This window comes from Anolis sagrei, chromosome 1 (assembly GCF_037176765.1).
Source record: "Anolis sagrei isolate rAnoSag1 chromosome 1, rAnoSag1.mat, whole genome shotgun sequence".
NCBI lineage: Eukaryota > Metazoa > Chordata > Lepidosauria > Squamata > Dactyloidae > Anolis > Anolis sagrei.
In genome coordinates this window covers 320,750,423-320,773,193 of record NC_090021.1, presented here as the reverse complement: position 1 = coordinate 320,773,193, position 22,771 = coordinate 320,750,423, and the positions used below count along the sequence as shown (strand labels likewise).

The 22,771-nt window shown below is 40.1% G+C and overlaps 1 long non-coding RNA gene across 1 annotated transcript in view; it reads left to right on the top strand.

Moving 5' to 3' along the window:
• The window catches only part of LOC137095963 (uncharacterized), a 29,078-nt gene extending 6,519 nt beyond the window's left edge, over nucleotides 1-22,559 (top strand). The window contains exons 2-5 of the long non-coding RNA XR_010909108.1: nucleotides 7,613-7,697; nucleotides 14,224-14,312; nucleotides 16,100-16,195; nucleotides 21,973-22,559. This is a non-coding gene — a long non-coding RNA (uncharacterized lncRNA). The remainder of the gene's footprint in view (nucleotides 1-7,612; nucleotides 7,698-14,223; nucleotides 14,313-16,099; nucleotides 16,196-21,972) is intronic.
• The last annotated feature ends 212 nt before the right edge of the window (nucleotides 22,560-22,771 follow it).

Here is a 22,771-nt window from a genome sequence, read left to right as displayed (position 1 = left end):
CCACTTCCAGGTAAGGAAGAGAGATGAAATTCTGGGGCTATCCTGGGCTTCCTTAAAAAAAACCTCTTTTTTCCTGGCATGCTTCAAACTCCCTTCTGCTTTGTGTTTAATGCTTCCTTACAGCTGTTTCTACTTTCTACTCTAGAGGAGAGGTAACTGGTAGTAGTTTTCAGGGAATGAAGGGTTTATTTTTGTTTGCTAGGGGATTAATAAAAAAGATTAAACTGTGATGCTGAAAAGCAGAGGAGGAGCCAAGATTGGTTCCCACTTGCTTTAGTTGCAGGTGCGTTTTTGTACCAGGAGGACCTTTACCTTTATGGGCTCCCAATGTACTGAAGTTACCAAAGGAAATGAAGGAAACAGAAGAAATTAATTCCAGACACAAGTCTTGCTAAAAAACGGCAATAGCTCTCTATCCCATTATGCTTCCACTTCCTACTGGTATGTGATGGGCCCCTTCTGCTTCCTCTCCTCCTTTTTCTCCCCCTTATTAGTCCCTAGTTGTCTATTTCCTTTTTTAAAATGTAATTTTATTTTATATAATTCTTTTTTTCTTTTTATTCAAAATTGTGCAACTATGTGATGATGATGATGATGGTGATGATGAAGAAGAAGGTGAATCTTTCAGTAATTCAGGAAGTTTGTGTTATTATGGTTGTGGAAGTTTGATTTTGGGACCATTGATTGGCAAACTGGTGCAATTGGGCTGCTGAAGAGAGAAGTGATATCAAAGGTGTGCAATGCAATATTATCCATTAACTTCTCTAAAGCAGCTGGAATAGAATAGCAGGTTGGTGTAATAAAGTCCTTAATACAACATTCAAATACCACACTGGCTCTCCCTCCGTACTTTTATTTAATCATACCATCTTTCTGTTAGAGCTTTTAAAATATGAATTGTTTAGACAAATACCTAAATGACATTATAATGTTATTATTGATCCTGACCACTTATCTAATGCTACATGATATGTTCATTTAAATGTTTGATATGGTACTATTGGGTTCCTGTGCCAAATGATGGTTAATGCTCTTGGGCCTTTTTTCTCATAAAGTTTGTAAATTGCATTGAGAACAATATATTATGAAAAATGTAACATATACAAACAAATCTCTGAATGATTATTTATTCCCCAATGTTGCTTTTCAGTGGAAGGTAGGCTGGGTGGGGAAGAAAGTCTACCTGGCTGGATGAATCCAAATGAGCTACCTGTAAATTGTCAGGCTTGAAAAGAGCTAAAGGGACATTTCACTGACACTTAATGAGTTCATTCAATACTAAAAGGAGAAGAAAAGAGGGAGAATGACAGTCTATAAAATGAATGTTTCCAGAGGTTCTATGTGTTCTGTAAGTATGAGAAGCTGAAAATGAAGCTCTTTTCAACACCATTCTAATAGGATGAAAATGGAAGTTAATCAGGCTGCAAGCCATAAAGTTAGGTGAGAAGAACTGGGGTTTGCTTCTGATATGCACCATTGTACTGCCCAGAAGCCATGAAGCTGGGCTTCATTGTGGCAATCTACTGCTGGCAATAATAATAACACTAACATCTTTTAAAATGCATCATTGAAATATTCACCAAGGTTGAAGAAAGCTTCTGGGGTATTCACCTCGCAGGAATATTTTCTTAGCAGACCCCTAAAGACTTGAAATATTGAGGGAGAAAGGAAAGGAGAGAGTGCCTTTGGGATGAACAGGACTTCAAAGAGAAAAAAGAATGCAATGTGAATCTTCAAAGGACAACCCCCCTCTTCCCAACAAGTCAAATTGCTGTTTCAAAGACAAACCTATATAATGTGGCCTTCTCTGTCCAAATGCTAATGTTCTACTTATGGGGCAGCTTCTCATGTGGTACTTGTTGTTATGTGCTTTCAAGCTGACTCTGACTTACGGCAGTCCTCTCATAGAGTTTTCTTCTATGATTTATTCAGTTTTCTTCTATAGATTTATTCAGAAGAGGCTTGCTATTGCTTTCCATTTGCAACCTCATCATACGTGTACATTTCAGCCTCATAGGATAACTTCTGCCCCAGTTGAGCCATGGAGCCCCATGCTGCCCATCAGATGACATAGGTTCAGTTCCGGCGGGGCTCTGCGGCTCAATTAGGGTGCAAGTATCCTACGATGCTGCACAGACAACATGGTGGTCTCCCAGGAAGCATCTACACTGCAGAATTAATGTAGGTTAACTATCATGGCTCAATGTTATGGAATCTTAGAATATGTAGTTAGTTTGGTAAGGCACCAACACTCTTTGGCAGAGAAAACGAAAGACCTTGTAAAACTTGAAATCCAAGAATTCTATGGCATTGAGACATAGCAGGTAAAGTGGTGTGAAACTGCATTAATTCCACAGTGTAGATGCATCCTGGAACCAAAGTATCTTGAAAGATGGTCACCCTGACTATGACAAATTCTCAAAGAAGGAGACTTTAGTCCAACAAGTACTACATAATGGCACTACAATTGTCTTAACAAGGATAATTATCCACAAAGAACCCGCTGCCCATGGAAGTGTTCTTCAGGCATCTATCGATAAATATATCTTCTTTAAGCAAGCAAAACATAGTAATTTTGTTCTTTCTTTTAATGGTACTGCTTCTTTCCATACATTAAATCAGATATAACTGCCAATAAGCCCTTATTACTAATTCCATTGCCTATCCCATACAAAAATTTGGGTTGAGATGTCCAGCACTGATAAAAGGATCTTCTTGGGCAACTCCCATGTAAATGTCCCAATCAAGCTAGAAAATATAGTTATCTGATAGGAGGGAGTGGTGCTGATGGGCCCCTTTTTGAATAAATGTAGTAATTTCAGGCTGTTTCCCTGAAGGTAACTGGCAGATGATTCTTACATTTAATGTGCCAGGAATGTAATTTTGCTAGAAGTGGAACAGAGGAGTTTATTTTCCCTGTTACACAACTCTTTGGTGGAAAAGCATTGTCAATGCAGAGTACATTATTAACACTTGTATCTACACAGCAATAGGCATGTGTCTGCATCCTATATGTACTTGTTACACTAACTACACATTTATATTCCTTTATGTTTGGATCCTTCCATATAACTGTCTGGTTATTGCAAAGCTTTGGATTTTCCCAAGTTCAGTTATCTAGTTATTGCAGTGTTTTGATGTTCTCAGCCTTACTTTGATAAAAGAAATTTGAAAAAGCTTGAACATGACCTATCTATTTATCTGCACAGAGGATTGGATCATATCATGCTTAATGTGGAAATGCTTGATGTTAAATGTTTCCATGTGCAAGCCTGCATAGTAGCATTGTCCCCAGCTGTGACTGAAAAGAGAGAATGAAAATTGGCAGAAATTGGCTGGGCATGTGCATGATAGTATGAATGATGTGGCTTACACATAATTTACCTCTTATATATGGTGGTGGAGCCATACCCACATATATGACCCTCTTGAGCCATGAGTGAAAGTGTGATGGAAATGGGATTTCCCAGGCAGCAGAGAACAATATTTCAACTTCACCGGCACAAGTTCTTACTTGTGCTGTTTCAGCTAAATCTGATCCAGAGATACAAGGGAGGACAAACATGAAGGGACAGGAAAGGGCCTCATAAAGATGTGGTGAAGATGGATTAATTGGGAGCAGACAGCCCAGAATACGTGAGCTGTGAAAAGTCCTAAAAAGGCTTTCCAAAATAAACATACTTTGCATATAAATGTCTACTAAGTAAAAGGGCTAGCAAGAAAGGTTAAGATAGGGAGGATATTCCAGACATGGGAAATGGCAGTCAAAAGTGGGAGTCTGGCAAAGAAGGAAAGAGGGATTATGCAGACTATTGTAGAGAGTTGGTTCAGCCAGGACTCACACTTGGAGCCTTCTAGTCTGAGTGTCTGGGTCATGGGTGGCACTCCTGTCAAGCTGAATCAGAACAGAATGGAGGGGGAAAGATGAAATTTAGGAAGATGGGCACCTGGTTTACATTGAATGCATTGATCCAGGAAACTCAGGGCAGTTATTCCTAGGACGTTATCTCATGGAGCCCCCCCCCCCCCCCGGCTATTTTTCCAGCAAGCATGCTGCTTCCTCCATCACACAGGGGAAGCATCACCCAACAGGACAGAAGTGTGCTGGCTCCAATGGAGTCAGCACATCAAAGGAGCCTTCCCGTGTTGACAAGGAAGCGTCCTAGGATGCTTCCAAACTGGTTGGGGTGGGGTCCTTGGCCAGAAGTTGAGGGACATTGTGTGATAGGCTGCATATCCATCCATTCCTCTACTGACTGGCAAGCATCCTAGGATGCTCAAATTAGTGAGGGTAATGAAGTCCTAAGTGGCAACATCCTTCCAAGGTCTCAGGCAAGATTTTTTTGGCTCTTCCCAGAGTTGCTGGACACTGGACTTGGAATCTTCAAAATACAAAGCAAAATATTACATCTCTCCTTGCAGTACTGTCCTCCTAGTCTACAATATGATTTCATTCCTGTCTAGGCAAACCTGATCACTAGTTTCTTCTGAGCAATTAATAGAGATTTGCCTGGAGAACAAGATAATGGTAATCATGGAAACATATAATCTAAAAGTTAAGACCATAAAAGCCAACCAGCCCAACCCCTGGATGGCCCTTATGCAATCAAAGCACTCCTGACAGATGACCATCCAGCCTCTGTTTAAAAACCTCCAGAGAAGGAGACTCCAGCACACTCTGAGACAGCATATTCCACTGCCCAACAGCTTTTACTATCAGAAAGTTTATCCTAATGTTTAAATGGAATTTTTTCTCTCATTGTTTGAATTCATTGTTCTCTGTGTTAGTCTTTGAAACAATGGAAAACAAGCTTCTTCTTTTCTCACTATCACATTCCTTCAAATATTTAAACATGGGTATCATGTCACCTTTTAACATTTTCTTCTCCAGTCTAAACATACTCAGTTCCTTGAGCCACTGTCATAGGGCTTGGCTTCCAAACCTTTTAACATTTTGATCGGCCTTCTCTCCACACATTCCAGTTTGTCAGTATCCTTCTTGAATTATGGTGTCCAGAAATGGACTGAGCAATGCACATGGGGTCTGACCAAAGCAGAACAGAGTGGTATTATTACTTCTTCTGATCTAGTCATAAAACTCATATTGGTGCAGCCTAGAATTGCATTGGCTTTTTAGCTGTCATATCATACTATTGACTCATGTTCAGATTATGGCCTACTAAGACTTCTAGGTCTCACATGTACTGTTTTCAAATCAAGTGCCACCCATTCTATATCTCTGAATTTCATTGTTTTACCTTGTTCATTTGGAAGCCTAGTTGCCCACCTGTATCTTTGACCAAACACCCTTCATATAGAAGCTCTGTGCTAGCTTAGAACCAGGCTTGCAATGGTCCCTCACTAGAGAAATGTTTGGAGATGCCAAACTCCAAAACTCTGGCTTGCAATTGATTCTAACCTGAGACTGACCTACTTGTGATGCTCCTCTGTGCTCCATCCGACTCCAGTCCTGACCTTTCTTTTGCCTGCAGTCACTACACACATCTTTGGCCCTCTGCAGCACCAAGCTAATAAGAGAAGAACAAGGAGAGATGAGAGAGAAATTATTCTTGTGTGTCTGAGAGGAGGAAATGGTGCAAAGATATAAATATAGTTGACATTGAATGGGAGAAGGCAGAACAGTGATGTTGCAAACAGAAGAGCTGAGTTACAGTCATTCTTTCAGGGCTGAAAGATGACAATCCTTGTCTAACCCCTTTTTCTTTCCCCAATTAAGATAATTCAACTTGTCAACTTATTTCCCTATTCTACAAGAGATAAAGGAAGAGATATATAAATGAAGTTTCAGATTGAAAAGCTATTTTAACTGTTTTTTCTACAAGAAAGAGCGAGTACAGTCTGATTTTCATGGCAAGCTGTGAGAGATGCATTGAAGTTACTCCCCCCCCCCCCCCCAGGAAAAGCAAATACATATGAAACTGAAGTCAAAGATGGGGCAGATTTGGTTATAAAGCTGAAAGATAGCTGACGTACACAGTTTGTGTTACCATTTGATTATTCTCTGACACGTATGGACGTCTGATTATATGCAAACATGCATATACAGAATGTATGTGGATAATTGCAAGAACATTTTCTCTGGATGTCCTAGAAGCAGTTTACAGGAGGACATCATTGAAACAATTAATGTCTGGCATCCCGTTAGTGACATACACAGCCATAAATCCAATGTAAGGAAACCCACACTGTATGTCCTTTTTGTGTTATTGCAAAAGTTGGTATTTTCTTTTTTTGCTGTATCGAATCTTACTGGATACTGCTGCTGCGAGTGATGGGAACTTCTGTCCTTTTGATCAGGACACATCATAATGATATTTCCAGCCACCCTACACATGCAATCTTCAGTGTGAGGGGAAAAAAATTGCAGCAGGGACCCTGATTCTGATTTTTTGTGTGTGTGTGTCAGGAGCAACTTGAGAAACTGCAAGTCACATCTGGTGTGTGAAGAATTGGCCATCTTCAAGGACGTTGCCCAGGGGACACCTGGAAGTTTTGATGTTTTACCATCCTTGAGGGAGGCTTCTCTCATATCCCTACATGGGGAGCTGGAGCTGACAGAGGGAGCTAATCCACGCTCTCTCTGGATTCGAACCTCCGACCTGTTGGTCTTCAGTCCTGCCGACACAAGGTTTTAACCCATTACACCACCAAGGGCTCATGATTATGTCACCAGGTATTGCTTGTGGGAGGTGATGGAAACATCAGTCAGCTGCATCCCAACTGACAAAAGAACAAAACTCTGTTGCTCACAATGGTTGCTGTCTGGTAAATCTGGATTGGTATTGGAGAGGGTGGATTTCAGGTTGGAAGACACTACTCACCTTCATAGCTAAGATAGTTATGTAACTAAGTAGCTGATCTAGAATCTTGAATGCCTAAATGGGGTCATGTAACATTCTATTCTATGAATTAAGCTGAGCAAGGATGGGGGAAAATGCAGGCTGCTGTTGTGTACCTTCAAGTGGTTTCTGACCTATTGCAACCTTAAGGTGATCCTATTGCAGGTTTTTCTTAGCATGATTTATTCAGAAGAGGTTTGCTTTGCCTTCCTCTGAAGTTGAGAGAATATAATTTATCTAAGGTGGGATTAATGATGAGCAGAGACTCAAAATCTCATCTATGTATCCACAGTTCAATGTTCAAACCCTTATATGACGCTAATAGCCCCTAATTGGGCTCAAAGAAAACCAGATGCAATGTGAATTGTTATGGTTTCTTCTAAAAAGTTCTTAATGTTCAGGGGTAATTGATGTGGAATGATTGGGGAAATGAATCCATCCTGAGTTTAATTCTTGATTTTAAATGAACTATCCAAGGTGATTAACCATATCAACAAAATAGATTCAGCAGCTTGGACTGCTGCTTTTGAATTTAAGTTGGGAACATCAAACAGAATCATTGTCAGGGGTGTCACCACCCACCCCTCTTGAGGATGAACACTTCTAGATGAAACATAAAGCATACCTGCTTTGTGCCAGCCTATGTATTTGGGATGTTTTAGGAGGGGGTTGTAGAACAGGTTTGGAACTGTGAGAAAATGTCTATTGACTTCTCCTTATATTCATATTGGCGCTCATCCTCATTATTGCAGGAGGATTATCTCTGTTTCCCAGAATGCCAGGCCATGGGTCACATGAAAAAACCTGCCACAATTTGCATCAGGATTCACATAGCAGGTCAGTACAAATGAGAATAGTGTGCTGGAAAAGATGGATCTCTGCAAGATATTGCAAGCTAGGGCATTATTTGCATGCTCTGGTGCCAAGGATATGATAAATTGCTTATATAATTATCTAACTCATCAGCATGATCAGTTTTCTACTCTTGGTACATTCTGAAATGTAGTTGTAGCTTTGCATATATTTGCTGTTGTATCAGCATGAATCCACTGTGCTACAGTTCTGGTTTTAAATACATAACACCGAATGGATAGATGAAATGTTGACTATGAATTTATTTAGTCTGGGTTCACATTAATAAGGAACCCAGGATATGCTTGAAGACATTTTGTTGTTGGCCAATGTGCATATCACAAGACATAGTCAAAGCCTTGATAGAACAAATTATTATAATTACAATGGACCGTGTGAAGTTCCCGGGCTGATGAATACATGAAACATCAGGCCTCAGCAGCTTCTCTATATATTTCAGTGGAGTCAGCAAATTTACCTGTGAATTCCTTTGTGAATATCAAAGTGCACATAAGGTTCAGACTCAGACATGCTGTAAAAAAGGATACAGAACAATGATGTGCACCTTGACATTTTTATTTGCGTTGCTCTAGAAATATTGACCTAAGGAACTGAAGATCAGTGGTAGGATGCCTTGCATACTTGGAAAAGATGTCAGAGCCATTATCTGCGGTTTCTAAACTTCAGGATAGCTACTTAGAGCCTTCTTATTCTGCAAACTGAGGGAATTGAAACAGCAAGATCAAGGATTAGTACACAAATTTTAGGAACTTACAATGAATATGACTGAGTGCAGGAAGAAATGCAAATATATTTGGAGAAGAACATTGCAACTTCAATTAATGGATTGGTGATGTTCAAGATGGAATACAGTAATGCTCATCTACATGCCATATCCCTGGAAGGCAGAAGTGATCTTGACCTGCACTCAGATGCTGAACAATCTATGATGCCACCAGAAACAAACACCACTGTGGGAAGAGATTCTTCAGCAGAGGTATTGGAAGCAGCTGAGTCCACATAACTGCAAGCTTTGAAGCTAGCTCCATGTCCGGGTCTGCATACACACCTTTAAATGACAATCTGCACCACTAACCCATTATGCACGGAGTACAAAATTCAGTGTAATCTTTTGAAGCTAGTTGACTTCAGATCAGAAGCTACTATAAGGATTTTGACTTTGTGAGAAAGCTTGGAACCTTAGAAGAAGTTTCAGAATATAATCATAAAAAACCCACACCACTATACCAACCTGAACACACTTGATTTCATCTGATTTCAGAGGCCAAGGAGGTTTGTGACTAGTTAGTATTTGGATGAGAAGGTGCCAAATAATGCCAAGGACTGATCCTTGAGGCCCTGGACAACCTCTGCCAGTCGAAACAATCAATTATTGACTTACAAGGAAATTCCCTAGGCTTCCTCCCCAGTTCTTCAATTTGATCTTAAATCTTGATGGGACAAATTGCTCACTGTGAGTTGTCCTTAATAGTACAGTATCTGGCTTGCCTTGAACACTATGAGTTCTTCATTCAGATCAGAACATAAGAGGCTGCCTTTAGGTGTTTTGGACTTCAACTCCCACAATTCCTAACAGCAGGTAAGCTGACTGGGATTTCTTGGGATTGAAGTTCAAAACACCTGGAGGGCTGAAATTTGTCCATGCCTGCTTTAGAGGCAGTTTAGAAATTTTAGCTGGTGCAATATTAGTCTTTCTGTGTGTGGTTTGAAATTCATGATTTCAGAATTTCTAGATAACACCTCATACATTTACCTAGGCTGTTGTTCTTTTGGAAGCCAGTGGACTCCTTGGACATATCTACACTGTCTGCTTAATATGGATTGAAGACATCTTGAAAATGAATGGAAGAACACATCTTAGGGGTCTTATATTGGGACAAGCAAAATTTTGATATACCCTGAAATGGTACCTGTAGTGTGTATCACTGCATGTAGATAAGATCAGCCTCCTCGCTGATGGTATTTCGAAAAAAACTGAAGACATGGATGTTTGAACAGGCATTCGGCTAATCCGATGCGATGAAGTTTCTGATCATGGACTGGCAATCACAGACAACGAAATTGGATTATGATTTTAATTAAGAGATGCTTTGGTCTGTATTGGTGGCCCAATACTGTGTATTGTATATGTATTTGTGTTTTATATTTTTAATCTGAATATTGTTGTTTTTAAATGTTGTAAACCGCAATGAGTCGCCGATTTAGGCTGAGATATTAGCGGTATACAAGTGTACTAATAAATAAATAAATAAATAAATAAACCACATCAGATGGCAAATCTGATTAAGAGACGGGTGATATGGCAATCCTCACTAGCAAGTGGGTGGGGGCTTTGGAAAACAACCTGTATTCTCCATGGCCATGAAACTGAAGATACCAGAAATTAGTCAGAGGCAAATTCTCTGGTGCATATAAGCTGCACCCAGGTTTCAATTTGGTTGCTGCACCTGGCATGTAACCTGGTGCACATTTGATTTACTTTCTCCTCTGCTGCTTTAATCCTACATTACTTCATGAGTGTAGATGTACCTCCACTTGGCTTTGTTTTAACTTAGCAAATGGTTACCCTTTCAGAAACAGAAAACTGTAATTGCTTCAGGGTTCAAAGTAAGTACCCAGGTGATCATCCTTTTGCTGCTCTTGAAGAAAGTTATTACAGTACAGTGGTCCCTCACTACTTCATGGTTCACTTATTGCAGACTCACTGTTTCATGTTTTTTTAAAACGAATTTAAGTAGTGAGGGAAGACTGAGTAAAAGAGAAAGAGAGACACTTCGTCGCTGCCTGGGCCTCTTGCTGAAGCTTCATCTACCCTCTGGGGGTGAGGAGGGAAGAAGAGCCACCCCCTCACCCTCTTTACTTTCCTCTTTGTCCTCCTCACCTGGGCCTCTTGCTGCCACTTGGGACCAGCTATTGAGGAGGCAGCAGAGGCATTGCGGGGCCCAAGTGGTGGCAAGAGCTACCGGCAGCGATGAGGAGGAAGAAGAGGAAGATAAAGAGGGTGAAGAGGAAAGGGGAGGGGGCATGCCTACTTCGGGGAATGTAACTTATTGCAGGTGGTCCTGGAACGTAACACCTGCAATGAGGGACTACTGTAGTTCTTCTTGCCACCACTGTTGTCATCACCTGGTAAACTTCAGTGAGAAATGAAGTGATGGGAAATGGACTTAATTAATTAATTAAGGTTGGGAGAAGTTTGGGCTAGGTTGTGATAAATCCAGAAATTCAGGTAATAATCCAGTTTCCCCAGTTCTGAGCATTAACTACACCACTAATTGAAAGAGGCTCCTAATGCCTCCTGATCCAGATAGGAATGCACAACCAGATGCACATCTTCTGACTGGTTTGCTCTTGGAAATTGGTTTCCACATGTGGATTTCCATTAACAGATCACACTGGTGAAATGGATATATGTTTCACATGTACAACAGGATAAGAAGTTAAACTGGGTCTCCCATCATCTGTTGGAGTATGGTTGATTTTCAATACTTTGTAGTTAGAACTGCTTGGTAGAATACTGATGATCAGAAGCTGGGAGATACACAAGGATGGTAATTCTTCTTCTCAAGTGAGTGGCTTGGGAGTAAAATAAATACATCAACATGAAGAGCTACTTACTTTTCATTCTTAAATAAACATGTCACTGGAAATTTTTCCTTCAACTGCTTGAATATATTGTTCACAAGATGTTGGTATCATTGAAATTAATGACAGACGGCCCTAATAAAATATCACCAACTGCTTTTGTTACCAATAAATATTTAAATATCAATTTTCCATAGGAACCGGCAGCTTAGAAACAAATCATTTAAATATGCTAAGATAGCTTTCATGTGCTTGCCATTCTTTCTCTATTGCTCTTTCAATCAGTGGATAACTATTAAAGATAAAATGGTTGTAATCACTACTGAAATAGATCTCCCCCCACACACCCTGTAAGATCATTCTAATAAACTTGCCCTAATCCTCTGCTTTTCTCATTGTATTTCAATCTTCAGAGATGGAATAGGAAGAGATGACACGAAAGATTATAACTCATCAGTAAGAAAGTGCAGGGAGACTAAAGTTCCTTTTTTCAAAGAGGTTTATTAAACATACAAGCGGAGAGTTTCAAATCTGAAAAAACATCACAAATCCACCATTATTTCTTAGAATAATCTATGTGGGAGTGCATGCATTCAACATATTCTATTTCACTTTTTACAGAAAACAGAAGTTAATTAGGGGAAAATCTACTTGTATTTTTTTTCATTCTTCAAGGGGATAAAATAGGGCGGTACTGTATGCATACAAACGATGAGAAATAATTTATAGGACAAATTCCCCATAAGACCATTCAGAGAGAAGGGTGGAAAAAAAGTCTTGGCTCTTGACACTAAAGGCTTAACATCAAATGCGGCCAGAAATCCATTTTCACAGTTTTATTGCCCATTCTGGACGCTTCATTTCAAAGGGAAAGAATTTGAATTCAGACACATAAAATTCCCTTTGTTCTCTTGCCCTCCAGCCTTTGGTGCCAATGTGGACAGTTCTATGGGGAGAGGTGGAGATAAAAAAGTGCAGCTTAGATACCTGCCTGCAAATCATACCCCTTTGGCATTGCTAATTAAATCAGGTTTGCAATAAGCTTGACAATGCACTGCCAATTATAATCATTTACATTAGCAAACTGAGTATAGGGTCTTTGAACAACCACACACAATACTTTGAAATTGGTACAGTGCTCCTAAAATAAATTAGATGTACTTTGAACAATCTGAATGGATGCTTTGGCAAATCATGACCCATTTGAAGACATGTCTCGGTGAGTTTCAGGTTGGTCATGCCTTCAACCACTCTCAGTAAGCCATTAAAGTTCTGTAAATGTACAAAACAAACACATATAACACTTGGTATGAAGTTTGCTATAGATGATTTAATAGAAAGATGCATTGGATCTTGATAAAAATTGAACTGAATCAGATCTCTCCAAACTTCCCCCCAAAGCTAACAGAAATAAAGTTGGGCCCCATCCAAAGCTCTATTCATTCTTTATGCTCCAAAAGTAGGGGATAATTACCATATTTTAAGTTGTATTTCTATTAAATGTCCAAAGTTGTGGAGAAGAAGGAGGGAGTTGTGTGATAAACATGTTCACCTTCTTATCCTAGAGCAGAGTTTCTCAATCTGTGGGTATTTTCTGTTGGTCATGTGGGTTATGTGTGGGAAGTTTGGCCCAATTCTATCATTGATGGGGTTCAGAATGCTCTTTGATTGTAGGTGAACTATACATCCCAGCAACTACAACTCCCAAATGTCAAGGTCTATTTTCCCCAAACTCCACCGGTGTTCGCATTTGGGCATATTGAGTATTCATGCCAAGTTTGGTTCAGATCCATTATTGTTTGAGTCCACAGTGCTCTCTGGATGTAGGTGAACTACTACTCCAAAACTCAATTTCAATGTCCACCAAACCTTTCCAGAATTATCTGTTGCTCATGTGTGCCAAGATTAGTTCAATTTCATCGTTGGCCTTTTCTCTTTGATCATAGGTTAACTATAAATCCCAGCAACTACAACTTCCAAATGACAAAATCAATCCCCACAACCCTCACCAGTATTCAAATTTGGTCATATTGGATATGTGTGCCAAATTTGGTCCAGTGAATGAAAATACAACCTGCATATCAGATATTTACATAAAAATTCATAACATCATTTACCTGTAGTATCTTCTGTAGCTCCAGCATCTTTGGTACCTTCAGGATTATGAAACTGTAAGACCCCCTCCCCCCCCCCAGCACACCCTCCCTGGCATGAAAGCAAGTGGGACCCAATATTGGGCCCTCCTCTTCTTTTCGTGATCAGTCTTCTTGCTTTGGAAAGTGTGTGTATGGTGCTGTGCAGGCCCAGAAAGTGTGCATGCATACCTGTAAGTAAGAAACAGAACTTGCCTTGGAAAGAGTGCATGTGTGGCGTGCAGGCCCGGGAGAGAAAGCGCGCATGCCTGCCTGCAGTTGAGTGCCTCTCCTTTAGAGTAAAGAAACAGGTAAGAAGCCTCCTTAAAGCTGAGCACCTCTTTTCTAGAGTAGAAACAGCTTAAATGCCTAAAATGATGGGCTGATAGAAAATGAATTTTTCAGCATCCCAGAGCAAAAACAGATATCTGCCCTCCCAATTTCAGGAGGCTCCTAAAAATGGATCAGGGCCACCACTGAAAGCCAGAAGATGAAACGGGTCAAGGTTTACCCGGATTGCACAAGCCTATTGAGTAGGGTAGCTTAAAATCAAATTAGAATGTGAATGAATGAAATAAAATTAGATATGTTAATGCAGACTCATGGAAGTCTACTAAGAAGTGAGTCCTTCTGGGTTAAATGGATCTTACTAGAGATACATATCCCACCAAACATGTGAATAAGAGACAGCCTTTTGATTTTGTAGCTGTTTCTGTCTTTTCTCCTCACATCACATAACCTATTGACTCAGATATTTATATTTGTTTTGGTAGGCTACCCACGACTCTTGCCTCTGACACTGATTTATGTTGAATTTCTTTCCATTTTGAAAAACAAAAGGAAACGCGGCAAAGTTCTAGAGGTTAGTGCATGAGATGCCTTCACACATTCTGTAGTGATTTTCTGGGTTTTCTTTGCCACAGGTAAAACTGGAGGTTGTCATAAATTTGACACATTTCATATATCTGCAGCTGGGTGAAAACAATATGTAGAGTGTGCTATTACAGATTCAAACGTATATTTTCTGAGTACGTTCTGTGAATCTTTAAAAATGAATCCCAATCTTGACCAATTATGTATGCGATTTTGATCAAGAACAATATTTCCCTAGTAACAGCAAAAACAGCAGGAGTGAGACTTATGTGGATCTCCAGATGTTTTTGGAATATAGCTCCTAGTATTCCTCATAGTGTGTTGTGCTGGTTAGAGCTGCTGGGAACTGTAGTACACAAAATCTGGAAAGCTGCACGATTCCCATCCTTGGCTGACAAGAAAAGATTGCCAACTAAAAGCCTAGCGGTGGCCTCTCATAGAGGTGCCTCTCCATATCAAATGTTCGCATATTGAGTCGGCCAGAAGACATTTGTGACCTCATCAGATAGACTAAATTTTCCATCGTATTCCAGTTCCTCTTCCTTTTTGCCACAGAACTCATCGGTTCCCATCCCACTATTCACATCTACTTCCAGAAGAGGAACCAGCATATGCCACCACTGCAGCAATACAAGAGGCTTCCAGTGTTGCATTATGATCAAGAGGGGGAAGCTGGGTGGTGGACGCTTCCTCCCATGGGATGGAGTAAGGGGAGATCCTGGCAATGCAGGGCATAAGTTACTGAGTTCCACGAACCACGCTCTGATGGGTTCGCCATGATGTGTGGCAAATCCCTGTTGATGCGACAAGGTCCTAAGTTGCTAGTGGAATAACTTGTGGAATCTCTTCTGTGAGTAGTAAGGTGAAATTATCTTGCTGAGCTTCAGAAGCCGACTATAAACTGGTTCAAGTCTCAAGATCTTCAAAGGAAGACCTTTTCTTCAAACCATCACATATGTGAGGAAATGTGGGAAGGCCTTCTTGGCGGTAGCTTACAGATTGTGAAATTCCTTCTTCTAGGCAACCTGACTAGCTCTTTCATTGGCTAGCACAGATTACTTTATTTATAAGTTGGCCTCATGTATAAATCAACATGCATAAATCAAGGGCTGGTTTTAGGGCCAAAATGATGGATTTTGATATGATCCATAGAAAAGTCAAGGGTCACTCTCAGGAGAGGGGAGAGAACCAATTCCACCTCAAGGGGCCATCTGGCCTTGGCCTCCAGCACCATTTCCCCATCCAGTCATCCATCGGAATCAGAAACAGTGCTACAGCGGAGAGAGCAACGGGGCTCAGTGCTTTTTAGCTTCTTTCGGAACACCCTATGCTCTTGCCTTTTGCCACTCTACTCAGAGAAAAAGATGTTTCCTTTTTCAACAAGAGTTATGGTACAATATTCATATTAACATATGAAAAAATTGACCCAGATTTTTTTGGGTTGATTATTGGACTTATATATCTAGACCTATACATTACAGAAGGTAGCTAATCTTGTGGCTATTAATTACTTGCTGCAGAAGGGTCTTTTAACTCTCTCTCTTTGCCACTTTTATCCTCATTGTATTTTAAATGACTTTATCTAGTACAGTACAACCCTAACAGAGGCTAGATGGCCATCTGTCAGGGGTGCTTTGAATGCAATATTCCTGCTCTTGGCAGGGGGTTGGACTGGATGGCCCATGAGGTCTCTTCCAACTCTATGATTCTATGATTCTATGGAATCAGTATCTACAGTTATATGTATCCACATCTAACAAAATATTTCCTCTTTAGGCATTTTCTAAGTCCTTCACGACAACTCTGTGGTATTTTTGGGTCAGAAGTACTTCCGTTCAATAGAGTTTGCTATTTGCAGATCTGCATATTCAGGTATGCATTCCCTGTAGATACAGGGGTCACACTGTACTGTTGTCTAACAGAACAGTTTTTAAAGTTTGAAGCATTTATTTATTATTATGATTTATTTTATCTATATTTTGTTTTGAAATAACTTTCCTTAGGTCTCCTACTGGGAGAAAGGTAGGAAAATAAATAAGTAAATAAATAAGTTGGCCTTGCCTTGTTTGTTGCTCATATGTATAGACACATCAATTGTTCATTGAAACCAGATGCTGATAACAGAAGCTGTAACATTTAACAGAAGTAATAACATTTTATTCCCACTGACTGGCTGAAAGGTTTTGGCTTTTGGGAGAATAAAAACTCTGCTTTTGTTTGATCTGTCCATGCAACATTCTTTTCAGGCATGTAATTTTGTGATTAAGATATTAGAAAGCAATTTCTTTCACATATTCAAGGCACAATTATCTCTTACATGTTCTAATATTAGTTCAGCCCATAGGGAAGAAAACAGACAATACAAACTACTATTATGCTTACCTCTCCTTTACAAGCAGAAAAAAAATCTGGATGTGCTATGTTTGCCAGGTTTAAATTCCTTTGAAAGAATGTTAATGGAGGCTTAGTTCTATTTTGGATATTTATTAAGCACCAACACTCATCTCTGAACAGTGGAAGTAGAGGGAAGGATGTGATACCCATCATGCAGACAGAGATATTGGGAATGACTGTTCCCAAGTGCAGTGATAGAACGTAGAATATTTTTTTTTTACAAATAACTAGATTCTTGTAATTATTACTTTTACAGGTAAAAAGGTATACCTAGGCTAGATTTTTTTTGTTATTGCATAAAGGAACCATGTAACTTAATAGTCTAGTTACTATTATGTAATTTTAGAGTTTTTAAATACTGGTAGCTAGATTTTGTTCATTTTCATAGTTTCCGCCTTTCTGTTGAAATTGTCTACATGCTTATGGATTTCAATGGCTTCTCTGTGTAGTCTGACATGATGGTTGTTAGAGTGGTCCAGCATTTCTGTGTACTCAAATAAAATTACAACAGCAAAACAACAGAGACAAAACAATCAGGGACAGCTAATCACCTCTCAACAAAATATTCCCCCAGGCACTAACAAGCCACACCAAAAAACTGCCAGGCCATCAAATGCTAATCAAGGTGGCCAGTTGAAATATTCACACTTAGCTCCAACATACAAGAGTTATTTGTCCCACCCTGGTCATTCCATAGATATATAAACCCAATTTTCCTAGTTCCAACAGACCTCACTACCTCTGAGGATGCTTGCTATAGATGCAGGTGAATTGTCAGGAGAGAATGCCTCTAGAACATGGCCATACAACAACCCAGGTCCAATTTTGCCGGGGATTGGACCATGGGTGAATGATGTTTTCATCATGTTTGGGGGCCAGGAGAGGTTACTTATTGAAGTATACTTTACTTAATATACTTAGTTAAAAATTAGGTTATGTGGCAACAGAGATATGCTCCAAAGGTGGGAGAAACCAAGAAATTCAGGGAGAATAGTCAGTGGAACAATTCCAACAACTTCAAGTGATTGTCTCACTCTGCCATCATAGCACTATGATGCAAGTTTAATGGCCATGTATCTACCCTGTGGAATCCTGGGATTTGCAGTTTAGGATGGTGTACTTAGATTTTTCAGCCAAAAAAGCTCAACTTGTCACCAAGCTACAAATCCCAGGGATTCCACCCAATATACTTAACTAAGTATACTAAACTAAGTATACTGATTTAAGCATACTTAACTAAGTAGATGATATAGAATACTGGTCAATTATTTTAAGTAATTTTGACAAATGGGAAAACATACTGACTACAAAAAACCTAAAAAACTCACCATAATTAATGCATTTCAAAGGGAACTTTCCAAACACTAGCTCCAATTCATATCCAGATGTAAGTCCAACCATCACCACTCCTGTTTTTCAGAGAGAAAGGAAAGAAACCCATCCTTCAAATATTACATTTGGCTAATGAATAGGGGTGTGTGGCTCAGTATAAAAAGTGCAGGTTTTGGTTCTGTTTTTGGCTCCCCCCCCCCCCCAATTCCATTTACGGGGAAATTCCTGGAATCAGGAGGGGATGAACTGAGTGAGAGCAGTCAAAGGCTCAGCCAGAAAAAGATCATGATAGCTGGATCTTTTGACTAATGGGGATGATGGGGCTGAGTGGCACTCTATCTGAGGAGAAGGCCACGGCATGTGGGCAGCTTCACAGATCAGGCAAGAGTGGGCACCTGTGGATGGCAACTCCTTATCTTCTTTCTTCCCTGGCAACCTCCTCCACCAGGAGGGGGGTCAGGAAGGGATGGGGGAGGATGCCAGGGAAGAAAGAAGATAAGGAGCTGCCACCCACAGGTGCCCACTCTTGCCTGATCTGTGAGGCTGCCCAACTTAACCTTCTCACTTTCAACTTCAAACCCTGACTATATGAAATCCACACCCTGCACACATTCTGCCTGAGGCAAGCCTCTACCTTCTGATATATTCTGTTTCCCTGCAGCCAGTCTTAATAACTTCCTGAGCAGCGATTGGCTTTCTTGAAGCCAAGTCTGTGTAGGGCCTCCTTCATACACTGTCACTGTCCCCCCTAGAAGATCTTCTGGCAACGAGACTTCCCGCCCCATAGCGCCAGAAAGAAAGAGAAGCTATGGCTCTTTCTATTGTAAGAAAAGAAGGTAGTGCTGCCCACCCCAAGAAGAAAAAGGGTATAATTGTATTTCCCAATGCCAAAACACAAACTTGATTACACAGCCAGCTATTGCTGCCTCTGTTAGGATTTTCAGGTCAGGACTAAGCTAGTTCCTGTCATTTCAAGGCTAAAACCTGAGGATTGTCCTCAGCAGTTCTGACAGCAAGGATGAGGGGTTGTTAGGAGGGCCTATGTTGGATTTGGAGACCAACAGTTCTCCCAGCCTACCTTAGTCAGTAAAAAGAGAATAGTTTTCAATAGAAACTACCACTTCCCAGCAGGAGGAGCAAGCAGAGGCTAGTAAATCAGGGTGGGCCAAGAGTTAAGTGCTCCATCCCTTTTACAATTTAGATAGGAGCGTGCTGCTAATTGTAGGTCTGCACAATTAGCAGAGAAACGGGCTCTTCACAAGCAACACCTGAGAACATAAAATAAAAGGTTATGATGTTTACAGCCCTGTTGCTCTAGGCAACGTGTTGCTTCATGGTGAAATTCTGGTCGCTTTGGATTATTCGGTTGTGTTAACTCTGGACTGTGTCTTGACTTCTTTGTTTGGATTTTGCCTGTAATCTTGGACACTGTTATCTTCAACTTGATTAGCTTTGTTAACTCTGGAACCCTCTTGGAGAGACCATGGTATTTAGACTTGGAATTCAGACATTGTATTACTATCAATGGTTGGTGTGTGCTTAGGCCTCAAGGACTTAGCTCTGGGCTATTTATATATTATATTTGAGACTTTTTTTGAAGATTATGTTAATTGTGTAACTGGGACTTGGAAAAACACAACAAGAATTAGGGATGATGCCCTGTTCTGGGTTGGGACCTTGTGACATTACAGTGCTTTTATAAGGGATGGTGTGTGGTGATGTTATTAAGCACAATCACCAAATATCAACCCAGTTATTCTATGCATCCAATTGAAATTTTAAAAAAATACCAAGCCAAATAAATAAGCAACACACATACAGACACTTTTCAAGGCAGTACTCTTGCTCACAGATTCTTCCTCTTGCCATAAGAGTGGCTGAGCCCTGAGATCTGGGAACCATAGGCACAATGGGGCAACAAGGCTCCCATGGATGTATCCTCTTTCTACTGAAGTAGAGAGGATGAGAATAATTGACAATTGTCTGGATGAAGGGATGTTGCCAAAATTGAGTAATGCAGTGAAGTTGGTGCTCTTACTGATCCATACAACCTAATAGCCTGGCCCCCAAATCCCTTGTCCATTTTGAAGATAAAACAGAGGTGATTTTTTAAAACCTGTGTCTGTGCTGTTGCCAGAAATGAATGCAATGCAGGAGTTTTTGGTGAATTGCAACCACATCCAAAGACACTTTACACTTTCAGACTTCTTGAATGCAGACCTTCTAAAGAGATCAAGGAGCTGGAGTTATCAACTCTCGGCAGCTTCCATATTAGTCCAAAATGGAACTCATTATAATGGAGGAGTCTGAATGAAAACTTGTGAGGTCTGCATTCGATTTGAGATTAATGACTGCAGCCTTCTGGCTAGGCTGTAGACTGCAAATCTACAATCAAATAAGGTCTCATGTTCATTATCTGTTCTAACTAGTAGACCTAGTTAACCTTTGGCTTTTTGTTCTTAAACACAGTTCCTATAACATATCTCTTGCTAGAGTTGATTTTCCTATTTTTCACATATTCTTTTTCTTTTGGATTCTTTTTCTAAAAAATGCTATTTATTAATTTGCCCTTCCTTTCAAGTATTGGCATGCCTTGCAAATTCTCAAGACTGTTAGGAAAATCCATTTATTTTTTAAGAAGTTAATCGGGACTTCTTCATATTGTCAGCATTTCTGAATTTCTACCTTGGCCACATGATCCAGGGACATGAACAACCACTATTCATGCATAGGGCACAGCCTGCACACCACATATACACATGTAAAAAAAGCACCATTTTTAAATTGAGCTAGATCAGAACACTGCCTGGCATTTGTTCTATTGGTGTGATGGCTGTCATGTAGCTTCAATTTCAACTTATGGTGACCTTATCATATGATTTTCTTGACAGGCTTTTATTTAGATGAGGTTTGTTATTGTTTTCTGCTATGGTTGGAAGAATGCAACTTACTCTTTGTCGCCCAGTGGAATGTTGGGTGGAGCATGGATTCAAACCCTTGTGTTCTCTCAGCACTCATAATGGATAGAAGCCTCCACAGATGTTGTCTATCCTAGCAAACCTTTCGTATCATTATCCCAATACCCCATGCATATGGGATATATCGAGCATGGTGATCAGATTATGATATGAATAAACATAACAGTTTAAATAATGTACCAGTAAGGCCTTCTCATGGACCACCCTGAGAATTTCAGAAGGGGGGGGGGCTGAAGCCCCTCAAGCCCCCCTCCCCCCACCCCCTGGCTATGGGCCTGTTGAGTAGTGAGGAAGAAAAAGCTGTAAAGTTTGTATATTTTGTGTATATTATATACTGCTGCAATAAAGGAGAAAGAAATGCCTTCCTGCTTATTTGGGAAAGAACAAAAGTTTCTGCATGTTTTGTTGTTCGAGTAGAAGACCACTACAACTGTGTTTTTGGATACCTGGTTACTTAACTGGAGCTAATAGAGTCACTTCTGCATGAACAGGAGTTTTATGACTACATGGAACCTCTGGCATTCTCTGCCAAATAGATGGGGTGCTTCACCAAACTACAATTTCCAGGATTCCATAGCATTGAGCCATGCCAGCTAAAGCAGTGTGATACATTAATTCGATAGTATAGATGCATCCAAAGTGAAATAAAACTATTTTTCCGGGGTGGCAATAGAAGCTTGCCTGCTAGTGTAAATAGTCACAGCCCCCCTTGTTAACTAAGTGGGCAATATTTGGCTGTCTGATTGTTGAGCAGCTAATACTGAAGGATAATGTGGGGTTGCAATCCAATAACACACCTGTTCTATCTAACCAAAATTCTCAAAGATGACCAAATGTTTATCCTCCCCATTGCTCACAATACAGTCCTGCACTTCCCTTTTGGCTTTTATTTATTTTAAAAAACTGATAATGTTCCTACATTATAAGATTAACATTGTCACTCAGATTTTAGTATCTTTTCTTTCAATGTCACTGTGGAAAGGAGACCTAAAAATTGTGTTTCTAGCAGCAGCCATGCTTCAGCCAAAACATCTGGTTTCAGCATTCATAAAATCCATGTTTCATTGCTTGATGAGTCACCACTGGACATTGGAATTGCCTCAATGGGAAAACCAACAACAACAACAACAACATGTCTAAGTTAATGTCAGGCGATCTGAGAAACCCTTGTTCATGATCCCTGGAATGGAGAGACCGTTTTTCACAACAGTTCTTCCAACTTGCTACTGCTGTCCTTGAGAGCAATGAAAATAGACTGTTGATAGCTCAGCAATCCATAGACAGGGTAATGACTGTGCAGCCAAGTTCTGAAAATGTTCTTAAATCTACACATTTCACATACAATGTATCCATAACTTACTGTTCAAATGTTTATCATTTGACCTCACTGACATCAGCAATAGTGTCTACGAACAAAATCCTTGCCATGTGTTGAGCACATGGTCAAAACTATGCGCAGCCCTTGCCATCTTCCATTGTATGCTTCCAATTATGGCTTGAAAGAAAGAGGAGGGGAGAGGAAGGGTGGGAGAATATGAGAGCGTGTAAGAAACCCAAACTGTTGATCAGGGTACATATCAATTAAAATCTTTCCTCTCCTTCCATGATTCATCTGTCTCCTCTTCACCTTTCTCTTTCTTGTGCACCTCACTACTTATTGAGAAGTCCAAACCAATTTGATTTGTTATATAATGCTTGATGCTCATTTGCTTCATCAGTGAGCTAGGCATGTTCATGGAAAATT